At 43.6% G+C, this 5,013-nt stretch overlaps 2 non-coding genes across 2 annotated transcripts; both read right to left on the reverse strand.

Moving 5' to 3' along the window:
• Positions 1-688: 688 nt before the first annotated feature.
• LOC116568374 lies at positions 689-893 on the reverse strand. The gene has a single exon (XR_004276583.1). It is a non-coding gene; the product is annotated as a small nucleolar RNA SNORA73 family (small nucleolar RNA).
• Positions 894-1,855: 962 nt separating this feature from the next.
• LOC116568375 lies at positions 1,856-2,060 on the reverse strand. Its single transcript, XR_004276584.1, has one exon. It is a non-coding gene; the product is annotated as a small nucleolar RNA SNORA73 family (small nucleolar RNA).
• Between the last annotated feature and the right edge of the window lie 2,953 nt (positions 2,061-5,013).

Consider the following 5,013-nt stretch of genomic DNA (forward strand, 5'->3'; position numbering starts at 1 on the left):
CTCAGCCTCTTTAGTTAATGCAGAAGTAATCAAATATTAACTGCAAAGGTAGTTTTCCCAAAACAAGCACTTCCATTTACAGAATACAGTTGTCAGTCACATTTCCACCAAAGGAAAAAAAAAAAAAGGGAGCCACACAAGTATGTAGTCATCTTTATTGTAATTCATAAATACATTATAAACAGACCTGCATCTTTAAGACATACTTAGGATCTCATAGGCTTCTGTTCTCCATTCAGTTATGTAGTTATAAATCCCAGTTTACTGAGAATAGTAGAAAGCCAAGTAGTATCTTAAGTTCCTTAGGACAAGTTTTCTCTTCATAGGCATTCTGGAATCTTTGGGCTTTGTGGGTCAAAGGACCAGACTGTTTTAATAGACATGGCCATATTTAGTCCCGTCCGCATTAGTCAAATTTTACTGGGCACCTGTCCTATAGAATACTCCACTTGTTCCCCAAATTTAGTATTAACAGCAGTTTGAAAAAATGGGTCAAATATGCCCAAGCTTCCAAACTTCCAGGCTTATCAGCATTTATCATTCATTTTACCAACCCTCCCTGCCAAATAAAGGACCCAAAAGGTTAACAGCCAATGTTAGGTGAAGCTCCTCTTCTCTCCTGAATGAAAACAAATAAAGAGGATCAGACTCATAATCACAATCTCACTAAAAATTTCGAGCTTTCATGAGATGTTTCCTGCATGGTTTGTCTCCTCAGTCATGGTCCACAGGACTCTGAGAAGCTGTAGGAATATGCAGGCGCAGACTCAAGGCCCAGCTTCATCTCCAACGTTGTGGAAAGGGACTATACGTCATGGGGCAGGGCCCTATGCTCCCATAGGCCACCTGGACAGAGCCCGGGGAGAGTGACCTCCCGGGTGTATCCACGTTGGAATGCCCATGATTAAACAGCATCACCCTCAAAGGATTTAAGAAATTTCATTTCTCCCCATTCCATGCTACACAAGTGAATGTGACAAAAGCCTGTTAAAAACCCAGTTGTTACTATGGTCTCATGGGTTCTCTACTTAATTACTCAGGGTCTTAGCAATATTTAGGTACATACACCCATCTTCATCTCAGGGAAAGGGCTTGTACGGGAGACCAAATCCTTGGTAACCATACACAGACTTTGAGGTTCTATGCACATTTGCTTTAACTATGATTTGCATGCACACTTTGATAATCTTGACTTTGGTAACCAAATTCACCCCAACTGTTAAGAATTTTCCCATTAGCAGAGAAGTTTCCACCCTATCACATGACAATTAAAGACATGAAAATATTAACTAATACTGAGTAACAAGCTATCTTCCCAGATAGGAGCATACATCTACAAAACTGTCAACATGTCGGGACGCCTGGGTGGCTCAGTTGGTTAAGCAGCTGACTTCGGCTCAGGTCATGATCCCAGCGTCCTAGGATCGAGTCCCACATCGGGCTCCTTGCTCCACAGGGAGCCTGCTTCTCCCTCTGCCTCTGCCTTCCACTCTGTCTGCCTGTGCTCGCTCGCTCTCTCTCTGACAAATAAATAAATAAAATCTTAAAAAAACAAAAAACAAAAAAAACCCTGTCAACATGTCAACAAAATGCAGCAAAGTTTCTATCTGGGTGTATTAAATGGCAGGAACATATTAATGAAAAGGAACTGACCTAGGGTGACTTAAATGTCAACGGGAAAACACAAGCCAAAAACAATTCTTACCCCAAATTCTTTGGCTTACTTACCTGGAATCAATTTATTTGGAATCCTGAGCGATCCCTGCAAAGCAAAGTAGGCAAGAACTTAATCTAGTAATACAGCAGCTGATAAGAGATTTTTCTTTCCTAGATCCAGACAGAGGGTGCTCTACAGAGCTGTTTCCTGCATGGTTTGTCTCCTCAGTCATGGTCCAGAGGACTCTGAGAAGCTGTAGGAATATGCAGGCGCAGACTCAAGGCCCAGCTTCATCTCCAACGTCGTGGAAAGGGACCATACGTCACGGGGCAGAGCCCTATGCTCCCGTATGCCACCTGGACAGAGCCCGGGGAGAGTGACCTCCCAGGAATATCCACGTTGATCACTGTCATTTACTAACTTGCAAGCTAATGAGCTAGAAATAAATTTCAACCAGTTGACCGCTACTTCCCCAGAATATCCATTTTGGGGTGGGCCCTGAATTCACAAGTGCCAACGAAACTCGAGTTAAAGACCGATCAGCAGTCTCTTGTTAGTGATCTAAACGCACTTTCAGCCAGGAACCCCAAACATATTTGCAAACCCCAACAGGCGATTAGCACTACTTTCAAAGAAATAGCAAATGCAGAGCCGCTGACACAGCAATTACGGCTCCTACCCATAAACCGGTCATCAGGAGTCGTGACCTCTCCCTTCATCATAAAGGAATTGAGGAATTAAGAATCGTCCGTTTCGAAATCGATTAAGCTCAGATGGGTGTCAGAATTAAAGGACCCGCATGCAGTTCCACCGCCTCGTGGGAGACAAGCTCATTAAGCCGGGCGATAGGCAACGGGGCGGGGGTGGGCCGCGCATTTAACGACCGGCGGGAGAGGTGGCACCTCTGCAGGTTTCAGCGCGAGCGCCTTAGATTATAGGCAAGATCCGCGGCTGGCGAGGCCTCAGCGGCCCACATCCGGCCCAATTCCGCTGCACGAGTAAGTGTAGTTAGCACGGACACCGCTGAAGGGAATCCTGGAGAAGAAGAAGCCTAAAAGGCAATCTAGTTGGCGAGACCCGAGTACTAGACCTAGAACTAACGAATCGAACGGGTAAATAGACTCACCAGCCGCCCTAAGCGCAAAGCCGCAACTCTCGAAAAGGCCGAGCAACTCCCCGGGCATCTATATTTATACCTCCTGAAGCGCGCGGAAGTCAAGGTTTATCTATTGCGCCTGCGCATCGCCCTGCGCAGTTAGGGAACCGGAAATTCGCTAAGGGTTCTGGGAACCACTGAGCCTTAAGCCCCACCCCTACCTGGTTCGGAGGCTTTTCGCGACAATAGGGCCCTCGCGCGGGAACCTTGCTGGGGAACGAAAATGATTGAAGCGGGGTTTAGAAATATGTAGTCCTTGCTGAGTGGCAAGTTCACTTTTCAGCAATCAGCTAACTCAATCTGCAGGATGTACGCTCAAATAAAGTCGCCACCCCCCTCCAACACTTTGGGGTAATTATATGCAAAATCGAAAAAGCCATCTAGAAAAATGCACACTCACAAAAGCGATTGAATCCTCCCTGTCATATGTGAAATTAAACATTTGATAAATGAGTAGATAAATAGGACAGAAATACTTCTACACGAACTGGCTAATTTTTTTTTTTTAAGATTTTACTTATTGGGGCGCCTGGGTGGCTCAGTCGGTTAAATGGCTGCCTTTGGCTGAAGTCATGATCCCAGCACTGTGGGATCGAGCCCCGCGTAGGGCTTCTGGCTCAGCAGAGTATCTCCCACTCTGTACTCTATCTCGTGCTCTTGTTCTCTCAAGTAAATAAATAAAATTTTGAAAAAGAAAAGTTTTTATTTATTTATTTATTTATCGGAGAGAGAGAGAGGAGAGAGAGAGAGAGAAAGAAAGTACGAGCAGGGAGAGAAAGAGAGACAGAAGCAACCACCCGCTGAGCGGGGAGCCTTTTTCGGAACTGGAATGACCCTAGGGAGGATGCCACTTAACCGACTAAGCTACCAGGAGCCCAAATAAATAAATAAATAAATAAATAAATAAATAAATAAGGAATTGGCTAAAATCAAAACCCTCCTATACAGAACAATGGATATACGTATTTAATACAAATGAACTGTACACTTAAAAATGGTTAAAAAGGTAAATTTTACATTAAGCACATTTTAACACACGCTCCCCTAATATAAAGAAGTAGGCAAATAAAGAATTCTGGGGATGCATATTACATGTGAAATGTTGCAAATGTGATAGAGTTTTGAATATGGTGTTAAGCGAATAAAGATTAGGTAATAGGTAATAATGAGTGGAAATATTTATAGTGTTCCTCCTAAAAGATTTTGTGCTCCACCCCCTTTTTAAAAAAAAGATTTCTACTTATTTTTTTTGAGATCCAGACAGAGGTAGAAAAAGGGAAAGAGATACCACTCAAGCTGGGAGGAGAGGGAGAAGCAGGCTCCCCACTGAGCGGGGAGGGATTCCCAAGGCAGGACCCTGGGATCAGGATTTGAGCAGAAGGCAGATGCTTAACTGACTGGGCCCCCCAGGTGCCTCTGTGCTGAATTCTTTGTGTAGGTTATTTACTAGAATTCTAAGACAGTGGTATTATTACCTAGATTTAAAGATGTGAAACATGCCCAGAGCAATGGTTTTTAAAGCAAAGTTGTCAAACCTTGGGGGTTTCTGAGACTCTTGGGGATCCATGAGGTCAAAACTATTTCATAATAATACTTAGACTTTTTTTTTTTTGCCTTTTTCACTGTGTTGACTCTGCACTGATGCTATAAAGTGAAATGGTGGATAAAACTGCTGGTGCCTTAATGAGCACTGGGTATTATATAAGACTGATGCATCACTGACCTCTACCTCTGAAACAAATAGCATATTATACATTAATTAATTGAATTTAAATTTTAAAAATTGAGGTGCCTGGGTGGCTCAGCTGTTAAACGTCTGCCTTTGGTTCAGGTCATGATCCCAGGAGACCCGCATAGGGCTCCCTGCTAGGCAGGAGGCCTGCTTCTCCCTCTTCCTCTGCCCCTGCTTGTGTTCCTACTCTCGCTGTCTCTCTGTCAAATAAATAAATAAAATCTTTAAAAATAATAATAAATTAAAAAATTTAAAACCTGCCGATGCCTTAGTATGTTTTGAAGCTCTGTCACTAAACTGTATTGGTAACATTTTATCATCACAAGTTTGCAGTTTAAAAAAGTCAGTTTCTCAGGGCACCTAGGTGGCTCAGTGGGTTAAAGCCTCTGCCTTCAGCTCAGGTCATGATCCCAGGGTCTTTGGATCGAGCCCCGAATCAGGCTCTCTGCTCAGCAGGGAGCTTGCTTC

The sequence above is a fragment of the Mustela erminea genome, chromosome 10, assembly GCF_009829155.1.
Source record: "Mustela erminea isolate mMusErm1 chromosome 10, mMusErm1.Pri, whole genome shotgun sequence".
Lineage (NCBI taxonomy): Eukaryota > Metazoa > Chordata > Mammalia > Carnivora > Mustelidae > Mustela > Mustela erminea.